The sequence below is a fragment of the Pleurodeles waltl genome, chromosome 5 (genome assembly GCF_031143425.1).
Source record: "Pleurodeles waltl isolate 20211129_DDA chromosome 5, aPleWal1.hap1.20221129, whole genome shotgun sequence".
In the NCBI taxonomy this organism is placed as follows: domain Eukaryota; kingdom Metazoa; phylum Chordata; class Amphibia; order Caudata; family Salamandridae; genus Pleurodeles; species Pleurodeles waltl.
The window spans coordinates 897,280,391-897,304,742 of record NC_090444.1 but is presented as its reverse complement, the minus strand read 5'-3'; the positions used below and the strand labels follow the sequence as shown (position 1 = coordinate 897,304,742).

At 45.2% G+C, this 24,352-nt stretch overlaps 1 protein-coding gene across 2 annotated transcripts in view; it reads left to right on the top strand.

Annotated features, from left to right (window-relative positions):
• The first annotated feature begins 12,897 nt into the window (after nucleotides 1–12,897).
• The window catches only part of FAM120B (family with sequence similarity 120 member B), a 1,000,164-nt gene continuing 988,709 nt past the window's right edge, over nucleotides 12,898–24,352 (top strand). Inside the window, exon 1 of one of the 2 annotated variants that reach the window (XM_069235019.1) lies at nucleotides 12,898–13,008. The gene's annotated coding sequence lies outside the window, so the exon portion shown is untranslated. The remainder of the gene's footprint in view (nucleotides 13,009–24,352) is intronic. The other variant, XM_069235018.1, reaches the window with a different exon arrangement.

The following is a 24,352-nucleotide window of genomic DNA, read 5'->3' as shown; positions in this document are numbered from 1 at the left end:
GATACTGAATCAGATGAGGATGACAATCCCATACTACCTCTACAGCCAGCAGACAGGACCAGTGCAGCAGAGGGAAGGCAAAGGCGTGCCAAAATCACACACAACCATTTCAGATGTGAGTATAAATGACACAAATCCTCTGACAACTGTACCTGTAGTGAAAGAAATGTATTACCTTACGTCAGGTAATGTACGTGTGAGTAAGAAAAAAAACAGGTGATGTGACAAACGCAAACCAACGAATACCCAGAGTTATGCACTATTTCTTCATAGTGTCAACAGCAGTCCAATGGCAGCATGAGTCATTTTTTTCTACCACGCACACCACTCGGGTGCCCAGTTACGTCACTGGCACCTCTATTGTCACCCTCAGTGGCAGTGCTGTGCCTGGCACTGCGCCGTCTGGTGTCTGCTGCTGGTACGGCAGCACTGCTGAGGCTGGAACTGTCCTCAGTGTCCCCCAGTGCTAGCTCACTCGGAGTGGCTGATCTTGGTCCCATTATGTGTTCGATCACATTTGTGATCTGCACAAGTCCATTGACAACGTCCCTGCTGCTGTGTGCTGCCTCCACTTAAGCAGCCACTGCGCGACGGGCAATCAATGCTGTCCAATTTGCCATCCTGTTAGAGGAACGGCAGAAGCTGCCAAACATTGTATGGAATCGGCGCTCCTGTCTGCGCTGGCTCACCCTCTCATGGCGCAGCTCCTGGCAGAGTTCACGGACAGCACTTGTAAGGTCCCTGGTGTCCTGTGATGCCTGCACCTGTCCCTCACGCAGCTGTACAATATTACTATTGAGTGAGTCAAGTTGGTGATGCAGGCCCATCATGTTGTGTTTGCGCAGGTTTCGGTCTAATGCAAGGATCCGGTTATTTTGCAGACGCTGCTGCTGCAACATAGCAGCTTCCAGGCCACCGAATAAGGAGGGACCCTCACCTGACTCATGCTGCTGTGACCAGGACTCTGTCGCAATCCTGCGTGGTGCTGTGGTTGGCTGACACCTGCCCTCCAGAATCTGCCTGCGCCTGTCTGGTGCTGATGGTGTTTTTGGCCCTTCCTGCTGCTCATCAGAGTCGTTGCTGAGCTCTGGCAGTGGCAGTGCCCTGGTCCTGCGTCATCCAGTCGACATGTGGAGGGACCCACTGGTGTTCGAATCTGAGGGCAGATGGGTGTCTGTCTCTCCTACACATGCAGATGCTGCGGCTGCTGGGCCTGCCCCACCTGCAACAACAATATGCAGCATGTCAGTTATGTATGTTACATTTTCTGTCAGACAATGGAATTAAAGGTGCAGGTACTGCTCTACACGGTATTGTGTGTGTTGTGTTACTCTGGGTGTCACTCTACTTAAATACATTGTTGTGCTACTTTCAGTTCTAGGTTGTGGACTGCCACTCCCATAATGCATTGTAGAGCTGCTTCTAAGATGTGGACTGGAATACTTCTCACACTGTTTCACATTACTTGCTAATTCCTAAGGGGCTTTTGTGCATACACATATAGGGTTACAAAACAATATTGCACTTACCTTGGCTTGGACTCGGTGTGCCGGAGGTGTTGATCTCTGTGACCCCAGTCACAGCTTCAGGGAGGACTGTGGACTCCACTAGGTCCTCCAATGGTGTTGATGATGCCTCTGTGGGTGGACAGCCTCCTGTACCCCTGGCCTCCGCAAGTCTCCTTGCCACCCACTCCTTTGCACAGGACCGCAGGTCATACCACCTTTTTTTGATCTCTTCAATGGAGCGCTGTGCCACTCCAATAGCACAGATTTTGGACTGTATGTCCAGCCATAGTCTCCTCTTTTCACTCTCAGGCACCTGGAGAGAGCTTTTTCCAAACAGGTGGTCATGGCTCTTCACCACCTCCTCAGTTAGTACCTCAAGCTCCTCCTCGCTGAATTTCAGCTTGCGCTTCCTTTCACCCTTCTCCTGTGCTTGGCCTGGGGTATCCATCCTGGCTCAGGTGTTCTTGCTCCTTCTGAGTGCTGCTCTGTGTGGCTGGGCTGCTCTCTCTCAGGATGCTGGTTTGGGTGTGGCACCTGAAACTGCCTGGGATGACTCATTTCCTGCTGGTGATGTCATCAGGCTCCTCCAGGTGTGCATTCTCGAACTTTCTCACAATTTGCAATTTTTTACCGAATCGCAAAAAAATCGCAATTTGCCAAAATGGAAATTGCGATTCGGTAAATGGGCCTCGCAAATCACAAATAGCGATTTTTAAGAAATCGCTATTTCCGAATCGCAATATTGTTACATGGCCAATTGCGACTCGGAAATAGCGATTTCTTTAAAATTGCTATTTGCGATTCGCAAGCTCCAGTTTTCATAAATATGGCCCATAATTCCTTCCAATTGGAACCTGGGGAACGTATAAAATGATAAAATGTTTTAAAAGAAGAGAATTGGAAAAGAATAGGAGAAATTTTGAAATACAAATGAATAAATTCCATTGCAGAAAATAAAAGAAGAAAGAGAAATAACAAGAAAATGAATGAGACTAAGGCTCTCATTATGACATTGGTGGTAAAACCCACTTACCGCCATGCTGACCGCTGCCAACATACCGCCTCCGCGGCCGATATCCGATCACCATATTATGACACACACACGAATCCATCACTATTCAGCCACATACACAATTCCGTCAACCCAAAGGTCAGTGATAAACTGGCGGTATCCAAACCCACACCGTGGAACAACGGCCACTACATTATGACCCACGAATCACCAAGGTGTACATTCAATGGTGGTAAGCCATTGGCGGTACATACCGCCGCGCTAAAAAAAACCACACACAAGCAAAACAACACCACATTGGACAATTCAAACTTCACACACCTGACACCCATAAACGCACCACACCCACACACCACTATAAAACACCCACCCACATTAGCCACAGCCCTTTACCATTACAAACCATTGGCACGAGACAGACACGACTACAGAAAAAACCAGAGCCACACACCACCTACACCTATACACCACCCACGCACCCCACATCACACACCCCAACACATCACCTTACACACCCTCACCTACACAACTTACACAACACCCATGGCACCACAGACACCACCAGATTCTCGTAGGAGCTAAGGGTCATGGTGGAGGAAATCATCGGGGTAGTGCCACAGCTATTTGGAGCAAAGGTGCAGCAGATATCCATTGCTAGGACGATAGAGCTATGGTGGAGAATCGTGGACAGGATCAACGCCCTGAGGCAGTACCCAAGAACAAGACATGACATCAGGAAGAGGTGGAACGACCTACGGGGAATGTACGTTCCATTGTAGCAAGACTCCAACTCGCTGTACAGAGGAAGGGCGGTGGACCCCCACCTCCTCCCTCACAACTAATAATATGGGAGGAGCAAATCTTGGCAATCATGCTTACCGAGGGCCTGGCCGAAGTAGCAGGACTGGACTCTGGTAAGTCAACTCTGTACTATTATCACCTGCCTACCTGCATGCCAGCACATACCCCCACTCTCACCCTCACTCCCATCACTCCACCACCTCACACAATCCCCACCATCACATCTCACTCATCCCAATGCCAAGCCCTGCATGCCATACCAATGCATGGACACCACTCACAGACCTGCATGGACACCTATAACTAAAGCATGCACACTAAAGAGAACTAATCATCCCACCATACACCAACATCCACAAGTGAAAGATGCCAGGGCAAATACAAACAAAGAGGGCAAGCCACCAATGCACAATATGTCACACACAGAAACAATAACACTGCATTTAAATCCCCACAGGTACCCCAGCCAATGTCAGCGGCGAAGAGGTGCCAGCACTATCCAGTCCCTCCAAAGAAGAGGCCCACAGTGATGACAGCAAGTCTGGTCACCTGGATCTGGATGACAACCTGGCCCATCAGGGACATCTGGACAGCCGGTTACCCAGGCACAGTTACACACTGCCACAGAGCCTTCCCATCAGGAAACACCACCACCACAGCACCCACCAGCGTATCCACACCTCTGTCCCCAGGACACGTCAATCACCTGTGTGTCCACCACCATAGGGACCCAAGGGCACACTTCATACCCAAGACAATCAGGGACCTGGGGTCAGTGGCAATGGGATCACGGTTCAGGGGACAGAGGCACAGGACAACAGGGAAACTGAGAGGAGTGATGTCCGCTGGGGGAGGACAGGCTCAGGGATCTGGCCCTCCAGGAGGCACTCTCTGAGATCCTGGGAGCATACCAACATTCCCAGGATACAACGGGCCAGATCCTGGACAACGTGCAGGAGAACAGGTGGTTGCAGGAGATACAGTACCAGGGGATCAGGGAGGACAAGCAGGCCATCAAAACCACCCTGGTCTCCATAGCAGGGGTGCTGGAAGACATGGCCAACATTATGAGGGAGGCAGTCTCACACAAGCGAGCCCCTGCCACCAGCCAGATATCTGAACTGCCTTCCACCTCCGCTGCCGCTAGTGGACAGGAGGCCCTGCCAGAGGACCAACAGGCCAAAAGCACCCCTCCTTCTGCAGAAGGAGAACCACCCCACAAATGTTCCCTGTGATCCAGGCAGAAGCCAGAGACTATTGCCAAGACCCCAGCCAGGAAATGAGACTTTCCTGATTGTCACCCTTGTGTCCCACTCTGTGACCCTGTCCATCTTGAACTGCCATTGCTCCCCTTCCTATGTCCCCTTGGACAATGCACCTGTGCTACAAATAGAATGGAACAATACCCTGGACTTTCCTCCATCATCACCCCATCCCATTGCACTTGCCCCTCTTCTTCTTAGCACTTCAATAAACACACTTATGGAGTATGTCAAATGTTTAAGTATGTTTTGTTTAACGAGGTTCAAACATTGCAATTCAACTGTACAGTAATGTTGACATAGTAAAGAACTGTAGTTGGCTGCAGTGATCACACCAGGAGCGTAAGTGGGGCACCAACATCTGTGCAAAATGAGTTGCCAAAGGGTACAGTGAGTGGGCATAGAATTAGGAATTAACAGCATGCCAGTGCCATAGATAATTCAAAAAATGACAATGAAATGTGAAGTACCACTGTCTTACCTGTGTGTCATTGGAAATATTGTCGAATCACTGCAGTTCTGTTGTTCTCATCCTCATCCTCTGCCTCCTCAGCCTCACTGTCCACAGGCTCCACTTCTGCCACACAGCCATATCCAGCCTCCTCTTCCTGCAGAAAGGGCACATGGCGTCTCAAGGCAAGGCTGCACAACATGCAGCATGCCACAATTATCTGGCAGACCTTCTTGGGTGAGTAGCACAGGGATCCACCTGTTAGATGGAGGCACCGGAACCTGGCCTTCAGGAGGCCAAAGGTACGTTCGATAATCCTTCTTGTTTGCCCATGTGCCTTCTGGCATTCAGTAGCCATGATAGGTTGGGGGTAACCTGAGTCACCTGCAAATATTAAGGGACAACATTTAGCCACACACTATCCTATATGGCCCACACCATACCCATACACCAACATCTACTGGGTGGGTACCATCTGCACATTCATGGAGTGAAAACTCTTTCGATTTCTGAACACCTGTTCGTTTTGCCGGGGGGGGACCACAAATGCAATATGTGTTACATTAATTGCCCCAATTATGTTGGGGATATGTCCCATTGCATAGAAGTCAGCCTTCACTGTGGCCAAATCTTCAACCTGGGGGAAAACAATATAGCTGCACATATGTTTAATCAGGGCAGACAACACTCTTGTCAGCACAATTGAGAACATTGGCTGTGACATTCCAGCTTCCAAGCCCACTGTCACTTGGAAAGAACCAGTTGCCAAGAAATGGAGTACAGATAGGACTTAACAAGAGGGGGGATCCCAGTGGGGTGACGGATAGCAGATATCAGGTCAGGCTCCAGTTGGGCACACAGCTCCGTGATTGTAGCCCTATCAAGTCTATAGGTGAGGATAATGTGCCTGTCCTCCATTGTTGCCAAGTTCACCAGGGGTCTGTACACAAGGGTATGTCTCCATCTCCTATTCATCCGCAGCGGTAGCAATCTATGGGGCAAAAGAGTGAGGAGCCGTCAAAAACTGAACATTGTAGCCACAACAGTGCAATGCATGATGCTAATTTGTAATGGGTAAGTGGTATTTGTCCTGTATGTCCCATTTTTAACTGTGATGCAGTTATTATCCAGGGCCTCCCCCTTCCCCCTGAAATGGCATTCGTCTGTCCTGTGTGGAGGGACAGGTGGAAGTGAGGTAATTCCGCTGACGTTGTATGCCGTTGCGGGAGGCGGTTGTGAATAACATTGGCCCTATGGGGTACAGTGGCCAATGGTGATGTACGCCGGCGGTGACGGTATGCCCGCCGCGGATGTGACTGCCATTTTCTATCTGATCACTTGCTACCTGACCTTCAACAGGAGAGGACCTACACTACATGTGGTCCTGTGACCTGTGTCTGGAACCTACCATGGCTCGTGTGACTGTGGAAAGGGCCCCTGCCTTCACCTCGGCGGAGTTGGAGCGACTGGTGGATGGGGTCCTACCCCAGTACGGACTGCTGTATGGGCCTACAGACCAACAGGCGAGTACACTGTGAGCATGATGCATGTGGCATGAAGGCATGGAGTGGTGTGTGTGTAGGCCTCATGTAGGAGGGTGGGTGGATGTTCCCTGGGCGGTGTGCAGCTTGTGTGGTGGGCCCTGTGTGTGCAAATGGTGATGTGAAGGGGTATGGTGGGCCATATGTGTAACAGGCAGGACGGTCTGACTGATACCATTTTCTGTGTGTATTTCTCTGCAGGTCAGTGCCCATCAAAAGAAGGGTATATGGCATGCCATCGCCAAGGAGGTGGGGACCTTGAGGGTCTACGGCAGGCAGAGCACCTACTGTCAGAAACGGTGGGAGGACCTGAGACGCTGGGCATGGAAGACGGCAGAGGCCCAGCTGGGGATGGCCTCCCAATGAGGAAGGAGTGCCCGTCGAACCCTGACCCCGCTGATGGCCTGCATACTGGCGGTGGCCTATCCGGAGCTGGATGGGCGCTTGAGGACATCACAGCAGCCACAAGGGGATGAGTACAGTGCCCATCATCACTACTTACGCATGGTAGGGGGGTACCCGAGTGGGGGATGTGTGTCAGTGGGTGCCCCTAGGCGAAGCCTGACATTGCAGAGTAGATCCCATGGTGGGCAAGGTTCTGAAGTGATAATCCTGCTACCCAGATTGTAGGCATCCATAACTGGTCAGGGCTGTGTGAGTCCAAGGTGTGCTGCATTTGGCAGTATCTCCCCCCCCATGCCTTGGTGGCTAGCATTATCACAGATAGTGCATTGCATAGTGCGTAGGGCTGTTCCCTGTGTGTGAGGGTGGTGTGTACGCCAACGGTGGTGTTGGTGCAGCCATTGACCAAGTGTATCCTTTGTCTCCCCCCTTTTATTGTTTTGTTATCCTGTCCTTATGTGCATTAGCATCATCTGGAGGAGGAGCAGAGGCACCGGCGACGGAGGGAGCTGCATCCCACAGGAGGCAGAGTCCACTGACACTGAGGCACCAGTGGGACGGAGGGTGAGGGGAGCACCACAGTGGAGACTGGAGGGGACAGTTCGGACACAGATATCTCCTTCGATGGAAGCTCCATGGTGGTGGTGGACACTTCTGTGCCCACCCCAGCTACAGGTATATCCGCATCCCCTGCATACCAGCACCGCCCTCCCAGCAGCCCCTCATCGAGTTGCCCGTGCTCACTCACCCAAGAGGGTGGGCCTCTCCTTCGCCCCAGGCACCTCAGGCCCTTCCCCAGTTAGCCCTGCTGCCCTGAGTGAGGAGGCTTTTGACCTTCTGAGATCCATCTCTGTTGGGCAGTCAACCGTTGTGAATGCCATCCAGGGGCTGGCAGCCCAATTGCAACAGACAAATGCATTTCTGGAGGGCATTCAAACTGGCTTTGGGGCCCAACAGAGATCAATCCAGGCTCTGGCCTCCTCTCTGATGGCAGCCATTGTCCCTGTTTCTACCAACCCCCCTCCAACTTCCTCTTCCCAATCCCATTCCCCTCGACGCCAACCTATCCCAAGTACACAGGGAGTCAAGCATGCACACAGGACAGCACACAAGAGTGGCACAGGCAAACACAAGCACCACACATCATTCCACAGGCACTCACACAAACACCATCCAGATGCCACACTGCCTCCACTGTGTCCCCCTCCTCCTCCACCTCCCTCCCAGTTGCATCTACACTCACACCTGCATGCACTACATCCTCAGCGACTACCGGCATCACCACCACACCTAGCAGAACACACACCTCACTTGCAGATACCTCTACAACAGCCATTCACACATCCCCTGTGTCCTCTCCCACTGTGTCTGTCACCCCCCCCAGGTACACAAATGCAAGCACTCAGACACGAACAGCCATCCACCTCACAACTGAATCCAGCCCATGCACCTGCACCCAAACACAGCAGACAGCCACCTACTACAACCACTCCCTCTTCCTCCACTCCAAAACCTTCCTCCTCTTTCCACCCCAATGTCCCTATGAAGCTTTTCGTCTCCACCATTGACCTCTTCCCTACCCTTCCCCCAGTCCTTCACATCTGGCCAGAGTGGCAAAACCCAGTCAAGCACCTCAGCCACCAAGTCCACGGGTCCAGTAGTCTCCACATCCACTCGTGGTGGGAAAGGATCCAGGGCACCAGCCAGCCTCAAAGAAAGGGTGCCTGCCCAAGCTGCTGCCCAGAAGGGCAAGGAGCCTGACCAGCTGCTGCCCAGAAGGGCAAAGAGCCTGCCCCAGCTGCTGTCTGGAAGGGCAATGACCCTGGTGCAGGGACTCAGACGGAGCCCCCACCACCAACCATGATTGTGCAGCCATCCGAGGCTGCAGGGGATGGGCTGGAGCCTCCCCCCTCACAACCAGCAGCAGCACTACCACCAGCAGTGGGCAGCCGTCTGAGGCTGCAGGGGATGGGCTGAAGCCTCCCCCCACCACCAGCAGCAGCAGCACCACCACCAGCAGTGGGCAGCGGATGGGCTGGAGCCTCCCCCCACCATCAAAAGAAGCAGCACCACCACCAGCAGTGGGCAGCCCTCCGAGCCTGTAGGGGATGGGCTGGAGCCTCCCCCCCACTACCACCACCAGCAGCACCACCACCACCACTGATCAGCTGTCATCGCCGGCGGAGGGTATGTAGTCCTGAATCCATGGGCTGCTGTGCAGCCTGCCCCCTGCAAATCCTGTGGGTATGACACCTAGCTGAGAGACTGTGACCTTGCACTCACCAGGATCAAGAGCACAGGGCACAATGCCCCCTCCAGAGCCAGTGGGTAAGACACCCTCTGACCCAGCCTCCCCAGATCAAGTGCACAGGGCACGATGCCCCCTCCAGAACCAGTGGGTAAGACACCCATCAACCCCAGCCTCCCCAGGATCAGAAGCACAGGGCACGATGCCCCCTCCAGAACCAGTGGGTAAGACACCCACCAAACCCAACCTCCCCAGGATCAGAAGCACAGGGCATGACGCCCCCTCCAGAACCAGTGTGGGAGACACCACTTGAGAGACTGTGGCCTTGCACTCCCCAGGACCAAGCACAGTGCATGTTGCCCCCTCCAGAGCATTTGGGCCTGTCACCCACTTGAGAGACTGTGGCCCTGCACTCCCCAGGACCAGGCACAGGGCATGTTGCCCCCTCCAGAGCATATGGGCAAGTCACCCACTTGCGAGACTGTAGCCTTGCACTCCCCAGGACCAAGTACAGGAAATGTTGCCCCCTCCAGAGCATGTGGGCAAGTCACCTACTTGAGAGACTGTGGCCTTGCACTCCCCAGCACTAAGTACAGAGCATGTTGCCACTTCCAGAGCATGTGGGCAAGTCACCCACTTGAGAGACTGTTGCCTTGCACTCCTCAGGACCAAGCACAGGGCATTTTGCCCCCTCCGGAACTAGTGGTTTTGTTCCATCTGCCGGCTGAGGTGCCCCCCTGCACCCTTCCCCCTGAGGTGCCTGCCTATTTTCCAACTGATGTCCCTGCAGTGTTCTCTCTGTGTTGGTGCAGGTAACATGTGGGACCTTGGACTTTGGCCTGTGGCCCTGTGGCCTACAAACAATGAGGACAGCCGTGTCCCTTGAACTGTACATATGTATATACCATGAGATTGACTTTTCGTATTTCTACTGTGTTGTCTTTTTATTACATTACCTTCATCACATTCCTGTAGTCCTTGCATTATTCCTCAGGGGTACGGTGTAAATATGTTTTATTACTGCAGCTGATTGTGTGTATGGTGTGGGGGTGTGTGTGTTGTGTGTGTGTGTGTCACTCTCATTTTCCTCCCCCACTCCCTTGTGTGCTAGGCGGCTGTACTCACCGTGGTTGTCTTTGCCGGCGTTGGTGTTCATGGTGGAGCAGGACGTAGAATATCATTGGGAATATTTGAAATTCAGGCTCCATGGCAGCGTGGTTCTTCCCTGTGTCTCCAAAGGTGAGTCCTTTCCCTTCTGTGATGTGTTTCTGCCAGGCTTTTAATGTCATGGGTACTGCCCCAGAAAAGTGGCAGTTTCCAGGGTCATATATGGTGGGCGGAATACTGACTTCCGTCTGGCTGTAGGCGGCTACCTCCGTGGTGGCTGTTGTAATCCCCCCTGGCGGTCGGTGTAGTAAAGTGGCTGTCTATCTGAGTTCTCACTGCCATGGTCATAACTTGGTGGTAGTTACCGCCAGCCTGTTGGCGGTATTACCGCCACTTTATCACCAACCGCCAGGGTTGTAATGAGGGCCTAAATTTTGAAAATTGATGATAATAAATGAATTTATTGTAGATTGATGTGATGACATAAATAGTCATCAGAAGAGGGATTGCGAGAGTGTGAATTTTCTAACATGTTTAATAATGATTATGGTATACTAAATGTATAATGAGTTAATGTGTAAAACTGGTTACTTTTGAAAATGGTCGCCACAGTTCATTTTCTGTTCCTTACTGAGCAAAATTCTAACTAAATGTTGTTGTTCTTTTCCATAATTCAATACTTACATAAATGTGCATTCAGTGTCTTAATTAGATGTGTCCACAGCTACCTCTAGTGGGTTGTTGTATTATGTCTTACAAGGCCATGTTTTAACTGAGCATTGTATAAGTTGAATGTTCTATTGTTTGATAATGTTACTAATACATGATTTCTTCCTCAAGGATGGAAGTGGAGTTTGCAACTGTAAAAGTTTCTTCCTGGGAAGAGAAGTTTGGGCGAAATGGAACAATGGAGCTACAGACGAGATGGAAGAGGAAAAGTTACTGTTGAGAAAATGTTCTAGTTAATGTACTGTTGTCGTATCTTAGGTTATCAATTACATTTCCTATTGGTTGAATCGTAATCACCCCATGAACTGACAAACCATAAGCTTTTTAAAGATTAGTATAACAACTTGAGCAGGATTCTTCTTTAGGCAGATGAGCCAGATGAGGTGGATGAGACAGGTGAGACAGATGTAGATTCAGATTCCAGTGTTCCTGCTAATAGTTTGAGTCGTATTAGCAGAGTGGGTTTAGCTGTTGTTAGGCCTGATTCTTCTGAAGACATATCTGAAGGTGTCCCCTTGCTGAAGTAGTCTGCATGTTATGATCAAATAGGGTAACATATGACATTGTGATGTTATTTGTGTTTCTTTTGCTTTCCAGGTACCAGCTGCAAATTATAATTTGATTGCTGCATATTAATAATATTTTTTTATTGTTAACTCGAGTTGAAGAGTTGTTTTCTAAATTTGTGTTTCTAAATTCATTTTACATGAAGCCCAACATGTTAATGCTAATTTGTGGTTAGTTATGGTTTTAACTGGGAATGCTCATGATTTACACTGAAATCTTTTGGGTGTTGTACTAATGTATACTTTGCCATTATTACCAGTTCTGGTGTAATTAATAAGTGTAATTCTTTTGGAGATTATTTGTCTGATTGTTGTGATTGAACTTAGGTATATAAGACGTTCTAATCAACCACTATTAATTTTATATGCTTACCATTTGTGTTTGAGAGTTATTTTCATAACATTAGCGTTGTTAATCCAGGGAAATAAATTTTATACATCTTCTTAACAAACTGGTGTGGTTATAGTTTGAGGTTAAATATCTTTGATTATGTTGATTATTGTGTAATGAGGTTAATAGAGGCTCTTCAGGCTGGCACAAGTCTTTCTGCATTTATTTGGTACACAGCAAAATGGTAAGTACAAACGCAAATCCCTCGCCAACCTCCGACACTTCTCCTCCATCCAACTCCAGCCCAGCCGTCTCTCCCGAATGTAGAATTCTCGACATGCGTTGCATGCCGAGAATTCCATTACACAACACAATGTTGCTTCGATTCACTGACCTCTAGAGCAGAATCCACTATACAGTATGAGTAATAGCTAGGATTCCGTGGCGCTGCAGCACTTCTCAGGAAGCACAATCAGAATCTGGAACTCATTCCCTCCAAATCTTTGCACAACCACATCATTAGAGTCAAAACTGATCTGCAGGCCCTCCTCCATGAAAGCTATTTTAGCAAAGCAACTGCAATCGCTTCTAGGCACAGACATCTACACTACCTCAACCGCTCACTGCTGTATGTACTCCTTGAACATCTGCCTTTTGTAATTCTCGACCTTGTGACTACTTTAGAAGTATTTATTAATTTTAAACCATCTGGAACTTCCATTTAACGAAACGAAATGTTTCTATTATAAAACGGTCTGCAGCCTTTAGGAAATGTCCGCACTATATTAATTTGCATTAATAATTAAAAACTTAAGAGCAGGACCGCTGGTATGAAAACCGCAGAGTCGAGAGTCCCAAGTTGTAACAACCAATTATGAAAGGAGTAACATACTATTTAAGAGATGGGAAGATCGCTGGCTCTGGATTGGCTGGGAGAACTCAGGTTTCATTGGTTGCTCAGATTGCCCTCTCGTACAGAATTTATCCGCCACACACCCCGTCCGTGGCGGGCACCACTGGAGTGTCGGAGTAAACTGAGTCGGTCTGCAGGTGAGTAGACTTTTTCTTGTACATGCTTAAGCTCCACCCGCAGCAGCATCTGTGGCGCAACGTGCATCCGAAAGCCACGCCGACTTTGTACGTCGACTCTTGCAGGCCCCTCCTCCTTGCGCATGCTGATTCGGTCCGTGCTCAGACCGTAGAGATTGGTCAGCTGCTCTTCTGTCAGCTTTCCATTTGGTTATTGAGCTGCTTGTGAGACACTTCCTTGTCCCAAGTGCAGGTTCGGAAATGTCAGGGTCTTTGTTAGGGGCAGCCATTAAGCGATCCCTGGGAGAACAAGCTTATATGGGCGTTTTACCCCGTCTAGTTACTTGTATACGGTGTCACAGAACCGTATATTTTAGAATTGAACATGTGTTATGCTTTTTTCCCCATCCTACCGGAGAGAGACTGTGGTAACTTAACATTAGGGTACGGCAGCAACGCTCTGCCTTCAAGGGACTTGCTTAGTGGAAATGGTTTGGACTTACTTTGCAAATGCTTTTTGGCGGGGTCAGTTACAGTCGAGGTGATTGGTCATAGGCAATCAGCACTCCCCACCACCCAATTGTAATTCCACACCTCACAATTCTAAGCAAAACCACACAGATCCGTGCCACACGATTCTACTTCCCGCCACATAATTTCCCTGCATACTACTTAATTGCACTTCATCCCACATAATTCCACACCACATATTACCAGGCTCGATCACATAATTACACTTCCTGCCACATAATTTAGCTCCCTACGATTGCACCCTGCACAGTTGCAATCCGCACAATTCCACAACACATAATTCCACACCACTTCACACAGTTGCACTCCACACAGTTCCACATCACATAATTCCCTCTATGTCACATAATCGCATACCACATAATTCCTCTCCATGCCACTTAATTCCACTTAAATCAATGTCACACAGCTCAACGCCCCATAGTTCTACTCTACTGCCTATAATTTCATGCCTTGGCACATAATTCCACACTGTGCCATTCTATGCCACACAACGCCACTCCACGCCACGCTGTCACTCTACTCCACTAGACACAGTCCATTTTCTCAACCCTTTCCGATGCCACTCCTCACAATGTCACTCCACTGTATGCCACACTTTGCCACTCCACGACAACAAAGCCAATAGCTCTCACACAGGGTAGACCTATTACTTTTGCCAATAGGTCTCACCTGTGAGAACTATTTGCTTTGGCAGTGTTTCGTAGCCATGCTGTACAGCAGCACATATTCTTTGCATTGTAGCTAAAAGTAGTTTTAAAACACTGTGACACAACTAGGGCTAATGCACATTTTTAAAACTTAAAAGTGCATTAACACTGGATGCATCATAGTTCGTTTTCATTATTATTTTTAGTTGGGCTACTGTCCAGCATGGCTACAAATCATTGCCAAAGTCAACAATGCCCAAGCTGTACAGCAATAACAAAAGGCAGTGCCAGAGGCAATCATCTCAAAGATAAGACCTATTAGCTGTGCCAGTGCTTGCTTTTTCCTATTCCCAGCTGAGCCCAAAACAAATGCTTCAATTAAAGGGACATTAGCCTTTATTTTGTTTAAGTATGACCGGGCAGAAGCCATCTGGCGCTGAACACCCAGATGCTATGCAGTGGAAGAAATGGAGGCACATAGCTTATCACTTCACAAGTACTTTAGAGAAACTGTGACTTGGAGCCCTGTTTTTTACTTTGTTCACGCCCCGTGTAACAAATGTGTATGAACTCTAAGAATGAACCATCTATGTGTGTGAGTAATTTTACAATTAATGATTTAAATGGCACCCATTATTTTTTATTTATTTTTTAAAAGCACTACTCATCCCAGTGTAGGTTATCAGGGTGTTTTATATCACATATGGATACATTAAATCATGCAAGTGTGAAACTAAATGTGCAGGAAACACAGTGACATAACACAATGATGATTTTAGGGTGTAGGAATTACATATCATCCATACTCGTAGACATTATAATTCCCTCAACATTGCTGGGCACACAAAGATCTTGGCAGAAGGTGCCTTAACTCTGTAAGCTATTGTAAAATGTTGCTTCCTTATCAGTCAATCACTTGTTAAGTGCGCTACTCACCCGATTATGAGCAGTTAAGTGAACTAGAACAGATTTAATGTCACATTTGCCCTTATTGCCAATCTCTGAGCAGATTTTTTGTTTTTAAATAAATGTACAAGTTGGCTGTTAAAGTCTGCTTTTAAAGCTCTGCCCCTCATGACTCCACCCCCTTTCCTCTGCCACACTTTGACCCCCAATTTATGTGTTCCGGGAGTGATTTCTTTCCAGTTCCTGCACTGGATCCAAATCATTTCACCTTCTGTACATCTCTACCAGGTCAGAGCTCACCAAGGTAGTGCCTTCACCCATTGTTCATGCCATTGTGTTGCTATTGCTGCCATGTTTTCAAGTTTGATCTCCTTTGTACATCAGTTTTAGGTTGGGTTCCAAAGCAGTAATGTTATCATGATGCAAAATGCTGCAGCCTTGGATCATGGGGGCACACCATTTCAGTCAATGGGTACTTGGAAGCACAGTCGGCATGAAAAAAGGCATAGTTCTGTCTTGAACTTATTTGTAACCTGCAGGAAAGTATTGTCTTTGCAGATCGATTACTTAGTACTAGATGTCAGTGGGATCCCTGTGGTTGACTTCTTCACCCCCACTTAGCACTGCAAGACAATTAACCAGTCAAACAGGGTTGCTGCTAAGAGGGCCGACAAGAGTCGACGAAGGATCAGGTAGCTAGGAGGCTTTCCACTACCGGATTTGTAGACCAGAGGCAGCATTTTTGTTGTGACTCCTCCAGGGCAAGAGCTTCTGTTATAGATGATTCAGTGTCTCAGCTCTGTAATCTTCTTACAATTCGATGAATGGATTCAAGTGGGCAATCCTTGGCACTTGATGATGGTGTTGAACAGATTCTGGACTGAGCGTTGTCTCCAGGGTTAAAACAATGACTTTTGTTAATGGACCTTCACATGGAGACAATTGTTTGTCTGCAGATTGTGATAGCCTTCAGTCATAGGGGTGGGCAAGACAGTGTGTACATGGGAAGCTGTTGCGACAGTGAATCAGTTGTTTGCAATATCCTAACATCACATCAGCAGACCAGTACAAATGAATTAATCCTGGAGGCACCGAATGAGTGGATGGGAGAATCATAGATATGGCCTTGAATATTTCGCATGAACTTAACTTAGTTGACATTGTCAACATTAGTTCTGTGGGCAGGGCATCAGGCCATCTATGTTTATTTTATTTGCATCTTAGATATTTTATTTTTCAGTGTCCTAATAAGTTGCTTATCCTCTTGGAAGGCTCAGAGTGATTGGTATAGTATAAATGTTGTATTCCTAAAGCCTTGCGTAGTTCCTGGACTACTGATGAAACAAAATAAGTCATTTTTTCACTTTTCTATTTGCATCTTTAAATGGTTTCAGCTAAGTGCACTGGGATTACTCTTTCTGCATCTTTGAATGGCTTCTACCAATTTGAGTGTGATACCCCTTCTTTGTAGCCTGATCCTCTCAACGTATAGTTTGATAGAGGCAGGCGTTTAAGAGAAAGTCACCCTGGTGCTCTAAGAGGTAACAAAGTGTGTAATGTTCCAATGAGGGGACAGAGACAGAGGATTGCGGAAACAAAAAACAAACTTTGAGGCAAAAAACAGAAAGACTCTTATCACTGCTGCTTTTTGAATTCTCTGATGAAAGGTAGGGATAGGAGTAATAGTAGAAAGCTGATAAAGAAGTTGCAAAGGTGTAAGCCGGCTAACCACTCCCCATGCTTCTGATGTAGGATATCAAGAATAACACCTTGAATCGTGAGTGTTCTCTTATGATGCAAACAAATATAGAAAGGGTTCTCCAAATCTCTGATACTACCCTGATGATTTTTGGCAAAAGACTGCTCTTGGGATGAGAGAAAGACTCTGCTTAATCTGTCTGCCTGGTGTGAACAATTTTTAGGGAACATAGACTAAGTTCTGCTCATGGTCTAATCTTCATTGCTACTAGAGTAAGAGGTGTAGACCTGGTACTCCCCTAGTTGTTTGTGTATGCCTTAGTCAGAAGATTGACTACATAAGCACATATTGATGCTGAAGAAATGTTTGAAAACAAATTGGTGCTTGTAGAACAGTTTTCTACAGTTTGAAGATGGCAGTCTTTCCTTGTAAGTCTATTTGCCCTACATTAACACCCAGCAGAGTCGCTCATAAGCCCTTTGCCCCCGCATCAATCGTGTACACCAAAGGAAGACGTAGAGGAAGGCCTCTCGCTAGTGCTACTGTTGAAGCATGGAGATTTGAACAGTCACAGGAATCATCACAGAGTTCATAGGTGCAGGATCACAGAACTTCTGTAGACCAACGAGGCTTGATTGAATATGCAGCCTTGCCCAAGGTACTAGAAACACGCTTGGCACCATGTGTCCCGCCACATTTTTCTAAAGCTGAAGCAGGGCTTGATGCTGGTACAACTAAGAAGAAAGAATCAGTCTTTTTCTGCTTGTTTTACTTAAGTAATATAATTCCCAAGTTATTGTTGTGAAGTGGGTTCCTATAAATACCCTGTCTTTAGATAGATTCATCTGGCATTTTGGAAAGTTGATTAATCCATGTTGAGTCAAAATCTTCTGTTCTGCTTGCAGACTCTTTAGTGCTTTTTCCCTTGATGGAGCATGAATCTGTCAATGATGTGTATACGGGCCATCCTTGTTAGATGAAGGCGAGAGACCAAGGGCGCCATTATCTTTGGTAATACTCTTGGTTCATGTCTTGATTTTAAAAGACACAACCTGAAGCATATTTATTTATAAAATGTAAAATCTCAGAAGCATATAAACTACTGTGTTGGGCATGTCAAATTATGCATCTGTGAGGCCCAGGGAAAACTCTTGATGTATCATTCCTTTAAAATAATTTTCTTTTGAAGTGTCTCCATATTGAACAGAATTTTTAGAATTCACTTATTGGCGTTCCTTAAATCTATAATCAACCAAGAAGATGGCAGTGTAACTCCTTTCCATGTTCTAGTTTTGGATCTGGTCTGACAACTCTCTTCGTTATGTAGGAATGAGTCACAGAAAACATTGCTTACTTCTTGCACAAAGTGTGCTGGTTAAGGAGGTACTGGAGAACATTTGAAATTGGTGGCCCTCTCTGACAGTTTTCAGGACCTAGGCCTCTGAAGTGGACACTTCACAGGCCCACTTGAAATGAAACATGGTGCCTCCAACTGGCCATTCTGGCCATTCTTTGGCATATTCAGGGAGTTCTGAGATTTGTTTGTGGAAAGGAGGACTTTCTGTTTTGTACAGACTGACTCTTCTAAACTTCTACCACAGTGTTTCTTTGTATTTTAAGATTTTAAAACAGGTCTTCAGGACGTCTGCTGAAAAGATAATTTGTTTGTTGCTTGATTTGAAGAGCTGGAGTGCTTAAAAAGGAAGGTTTCTTCTTAAACTGCAAAGGGAGTTTTGCTTCCCTCAAAAGACGTGCATAATACTGCCTATTTCTGCACTATATTAGTTTGCCAATCTCTTAGATAAAGATTCATTGTAGCAGGTCAGAAACAAATTCTACTAGTATTTCTGTGGATTCTAGTGCTGATCATTCATAACCCTCCTGAATAGCCCTGAAAAGTTCTTTGAAATGAGAAATAAGGGTTTGGCTGACATAGACTCTACACATTCTTACACCAGCTGAAATCTTACACCAGCTGGAAACATCAGGCATACATTGGTATGCATTTCCATCATGTCCTTAAACAGCGGTTTTAGTTTTTTTGATTTGGCATACTTGAGTTTAAAGAACTCTCTCCTGCATTGAAGGGTGGGATGATTGACCAAAACTGCTGCTTAAGTGGCTATAAACTTGAATCACTTTGTCATCTAATGTGCACATGTCCAAGAGTTCTGGATTATGGAAAGCAGGTATTAAAACCAATCTTTCGGGAGCTGGACATATGCTTGTGTAGTCAAGCTGTAATCACCTGGCTAGTGGGCACGTCAATTCCTTTAGTGTGCAGCGGGGTAACATTTGTTAGCATAATAAATAATATCCTTCATAAAGCCCCTTCAGAGTAAGAGTCGAGTGTACTGGTCCCATTTTTACTGTTAACCCAGCCCTTGATGCACTCCATTAACTTTAATTTGACTTTTCATCCAGTTGTACTGTGATTTTAATGTTAGATGAGTTTAAGTTTTTTTTTTTTTTAGCTTTCTAGGACACAAAGTTTAAATTGAATGATAAAATGTGTTTGAGAGTTTACAGATGTTTGAGTAAGGCACTTTAGGGTCGTAGGGAACCAAGACGAATGGCTTTTTCATATTGCATGATTAAATATTGCATGTTAGGTCGGTAGTTGGGTTATTTTCATTGTTTGTAATGTCTAATGAATGCACTTTATGGTTGGAAACAACCAAATAAAGTTATTAATAAACTGAAACTGACTCAGAAAATTCCTGGTTTTATAGTTAGATGTACACCAGCACAGGCTTTTTTAATTGCAGAATCTATATTTTTTGGATGTTGGGTCTTTGGCCATAGACCTGTAACCAACCAAACTGGCCGACAAAGAGTCCACATGAATTGTCTTGTCCATGTCATGAGTAGAATAGAGCCTACATAAACATGTCCTGATCATTCTATTCGTGTATCTAATATATGTTGGTACAAGGGAAGACTCAAAGTGCATGGGGAAACTGTTGGTGTGCTGGTTCAGAGGATGTATTGAGGTGCTTATCTACAGAAAAAACAATTTTCTGGTATATCTTTGCAAAAGTCTTAGGTACTGTATCTCTGTCCAATTCGGACCTCCTTTGGTATGAGGGAAGAGTCTCAAATTCCTTTTATTTCATGTTCTGAGGAATCTATTATGAAGACTTGTATAATGCTTCCTCCCTCAGTCCCACATCGTTAAAAGTGACTGAGGAAACAGTTCTGTTTCCAGGATCTCATACTTGGAAAAGGGACTGGGGACACAGATAACTTTAGTCAACGAGGGTGTGTGATCTTTCCTGTCAGGTGCAGCTGATTTGGTAGTTGATTTTAATAGCCCTGGCTACTAGAAGAGCCTTTTAAAAATACCAGATTATTTCCCTCTGCAGCTTGCTCAAAGGAGCATCTCAAACTTATAAGAATTTCTTGGGAGAAATGTGAATTTCCCAGTGCATTGATCTTCTATACAAAAGATATTTGGGTTGTCCAACATTTTTCTGCCTCAATACTTTCATAATTTTATGACATCATTTTTTCTGGTCACCAATTTTTTTGTTTTGTTATTGTTAACGTGTCCCTTTATGACCAATTTACACACTTTGGGAATCGTTTTAGGCCAATGAATCTTTTGAACCTGATTGAAGACACCTTAGGACAAGACAACTAATCAGCATGTCAATAACGTTATCAATATTTACCACAATAAGACAATTCAGATTAGTCAAAGACATCAATAAAACTCAGAAACCACCATGACCTAGCAGTCATGAATAACCACACCAGTTTAGTACTATTATATGAAGTTTATTCCCTATTGTTTACAATTCTACTAGCACATTTATTAGTCTCAAAATCAAGAAACACATTAGCATAGTCACAATATGGCAACTCTGATAAGATTTAAAGCAAGAATCACGAATATTAGAATATAGCACGACGTCAACATAGGTTATCCTTAGCAGAGTATCATTATCACGTTATTCAATAAAGCATAGATTCAGTCATTTGTCTATTTGTGTCTGTTTAGTGAACCCCTCATCTAACCTTGAATTAGCATTGCCATGTTGGGCTTCATGCAAAACAATTTAGCAACACCAATTTAGAAAAACATCTAACTACGGTCTCTGTCAAAAGAAGCAGTAGGTACCTAGAAAGGAAAATCAGACAATTACAATTTCATTGTCATATAATTACCCTCCGTATTGGGTCAGCATACAGGTTCGGTCTTCGTCCTCAGGACATCAGTCGATTCGCCATCAGGAATTCAGCAGTCGGGTAAAGGGCACTTCCCTCATAGGGAGGTAAAGTGTAAACTGGCAATATAAGGCAAGGATGGTTTTAAGAACCAAACAGCAAAGTCTCTATGTAGAGTGACAAAGTGTCTGGGTCATAGCAAAACGCGACAGCATCTCCCTCTCATCTATCTCCTAGTCTCCTATTCTGATTTACTCCCTTGTGTCAAGGGTCTTTATCCCTTTTCCGTTGTACAATCCCCTAAAAGTTAATTGGTTGGGGTCAGTACCCCACTATCTCGCTCCAATAGAATTTCAATGACTTCATTAAATTTGTCACCCCATAACAGTTCTCACGTAGTTTATTGGTCCTTATGATTGACGTCTTCAGTGGGTAGAATGTCCGGTATTATTTCATACTCTTGTGGTCCTCTTTGCATCTTCAGTCAGTGGTTCCATTGTCTGTACCGGTTCAGGCGACCTTGTACCTGTGAGTAGTCTACACTGTTGCATTCAGCAAGAATGTTTCACTAAGAAAGTCGAATTTCTGGAGAACGGATCTACTACAGTTACATTCATCTTTTAGCTTTGGAAAAAACACGAGTTCATGTCCTTCAGCAAGTCAGCACACTGCACGTTAGAAAAACACATTTAATATGAAACCAGGCAGCTAGGCCTCGACTCATGCTAACTAAGGCCTAATGATTTATTAGCAGAACTTTAACTTATAACTTTTATTATTAGTGCAAAATTATATTCTTAACATAACATTTCATATTAATTTCTAAGTATATAAGCTACGCTCTCTCAGTCCCTCCTCTGATGACACTTGTCATCACACAAAATCTTTCCCTTCACAACCTTTCATTTTCTTTAGATTGCGCATCTCAGTTTCTTCCTCCCTATGTGATCTTTCCCAAATTTCTTTGAACATTTTCTCTTTTTCTTTTTCCTCTTTTCTTTTATTACGTTTTGCCAAATCTCTTTTAATTATTTTATTAATTTTGCATGATAACCATAGTCCAAATAGACAAATCAGGACAATCAACATACCCCCTAATATTTTTGCAAGTCCCCCATTCCAAATACTACTGAACCAATTACCTACTTTGGTAATTCCTTTCCCAACTTTTTCCCAAACTCCAGGTTCCTTCAGCTCTTTCAAATCTGCACTATCTCTTGTTAGGTTAGTAAGCATACCTCTAATCTTTTTACTATTCTCAGGAATGAATGCAGAGCAATGGTGCTCATTAAGCATTTTACAGACTCCGCCACTCTTCGCTAAAAGAATGTCTAAAGCAAGCCGGTTTTGAAGAGTCATAGCTCTTTCCGAAGCAAGTTCAGTATCCATCAGGAGTATAGCCCCTGTGAAGTTTGTCAGCATGTTATCCACAATAGTAGACAACTTTCGAATCTTTATGGAGTTTAAGATAACCCCTACTGAAGGAATTATGGCTCCAAATATGTCACCGACAACAGCAGCCACTGTCTCTCTCTCTTTTGTCTAGTATGTTGTAATTCAGACATTTTAGGAATTTGTTTTAAGTCATTAATCTGGTAGATCTTGGGAAAAACTATTCCCAAATAACATGTCCCCTACCATCCCTTTGGAAGACGGTAATAAGCATTAAGTCCACATATATAACAGATCCCAGGGATCGCTGGATCCTGTCATTTAACATGAATGTCCATTTACTCTGAAACAAAAACACATGTGTCATGCTCAGATTTCGGCCTATGTATACAAAGCCTTCCTACGTGTAATGCATATATAGCTAACTTGCCCTGTGTCTTTATTGCAGTGTAAGCATAATCATTTGCAAGCGTCTATCCGTCTATCATCGGTGTGATCTAAGTAGCTCTTTTCTACAGGTGTTAGTAAGCAGGTTAGGTTATTGCGGTGCGCATAAGCTGTCCCAAATGTCAGTGTCGGCTCAAAGAAACCCCTAACTAATTTTATGCTGTGTTCTTTAGCTAATTTATTTAGAAACTCAATCACAGGCACAAAGGAAAACACTACATCTGAGTTAGAATAGAAGTATTGAACATGTTCTTGATCATAGAATCTTGTTAACAGCAAACTACAGCTTATCCCGTAGGTTAGTGGCAGACTATGATAAGTAACCCCTTCTTGTACTGATGAAGGAATCTTTGTGCACACATAGCAATTCTTCGCATCCATTGTGTCAACATACTCATTCAGCAAGCGATAGAAGACATTGATAGATAGTTCCCCTTTTGAATTAGTTCCCTCATGCAAGTATTTTGCATCCTGCTCAAACTTCTCCCATGGTGTTAGTGTAGCAGTTTCAGGATTTGAAGCATTGTTAGTCACTTTCTTATCCACCAATGGCATTCCCGCAATCACACCTATAATTATTATTGCACACACAATTCCCAGAATAGAACTCAACCAACCACACATCCTACCCTTATTACTATTACTATTATCTCTAGTGTAACTCATGATCTGTAAAGAATCAGACAGCAGAATAATACAAAGCAAGCAATCAACTTGAGGACGATCTAAAAGTTCTTTTTTTTCTTTTTTCTTTCTTTCTCTGTGCAAAGTCTCTCTCTTTCTTTTTGCAAGTACCCCATTCCAAATACTACTGAACCAATTCCCTACTTTGGTAATTCCTTTCCCAACTTTTTCCCAAACTCCAGGTTCCTCAGCTCTTTCAAATCTGCACTATCTCTTGTTAGGTTAGTAAGCATACCTCTAATCTTTTTATTATTATGTCACCAACGACAGCAGCCGCTGTCTCTCTCTTTTGTCTAGTATGTTGTAATTCAGACATTTTAGGAATTTGTTTTAAGTCATTAATCTGGTAGATCTTGGGAAAAACTATTCCCAAATAACATGTCCTATACCATCCCTTTGGAAGACGGTAATAAGCATTAAGTCCACATATATAATAGATCCCAGGGATCGCTGGATCCTGTCCATTTAACATGAATGTCCATTTACTCTGAAACAAAAACGCATGTGTCATGCTCAGATTTTGGCCTATATATACAAAGCCTTCCTACGTGTAATGCATATATAGCTAACTTGCCCTGTGTCTTTATTGCAGTGTAAGCATAATAATTTGCAAGCGTCTTTCCATCTATCATCGGTGTGATCTAAGTAGCTCTTTTCTACAGGTGTTAGTAAGCAGGTTAGGTTATTGCGGTGCGCATAAGCTGTCCCAAATGTCAGTGTCGGCTCAAAGAAACCCCTAACTAATTTTATGCTGTGTTCTTTAGCTAATTTATTTAGAAACTCAATCACAGGCACAAAGGAAAACACTACATCTGAGTTAGAATAGAAGTATTGAACATGTTCTTGATCATAGAATCTTGTTAACAGCAAACTACAGCTTATCCCG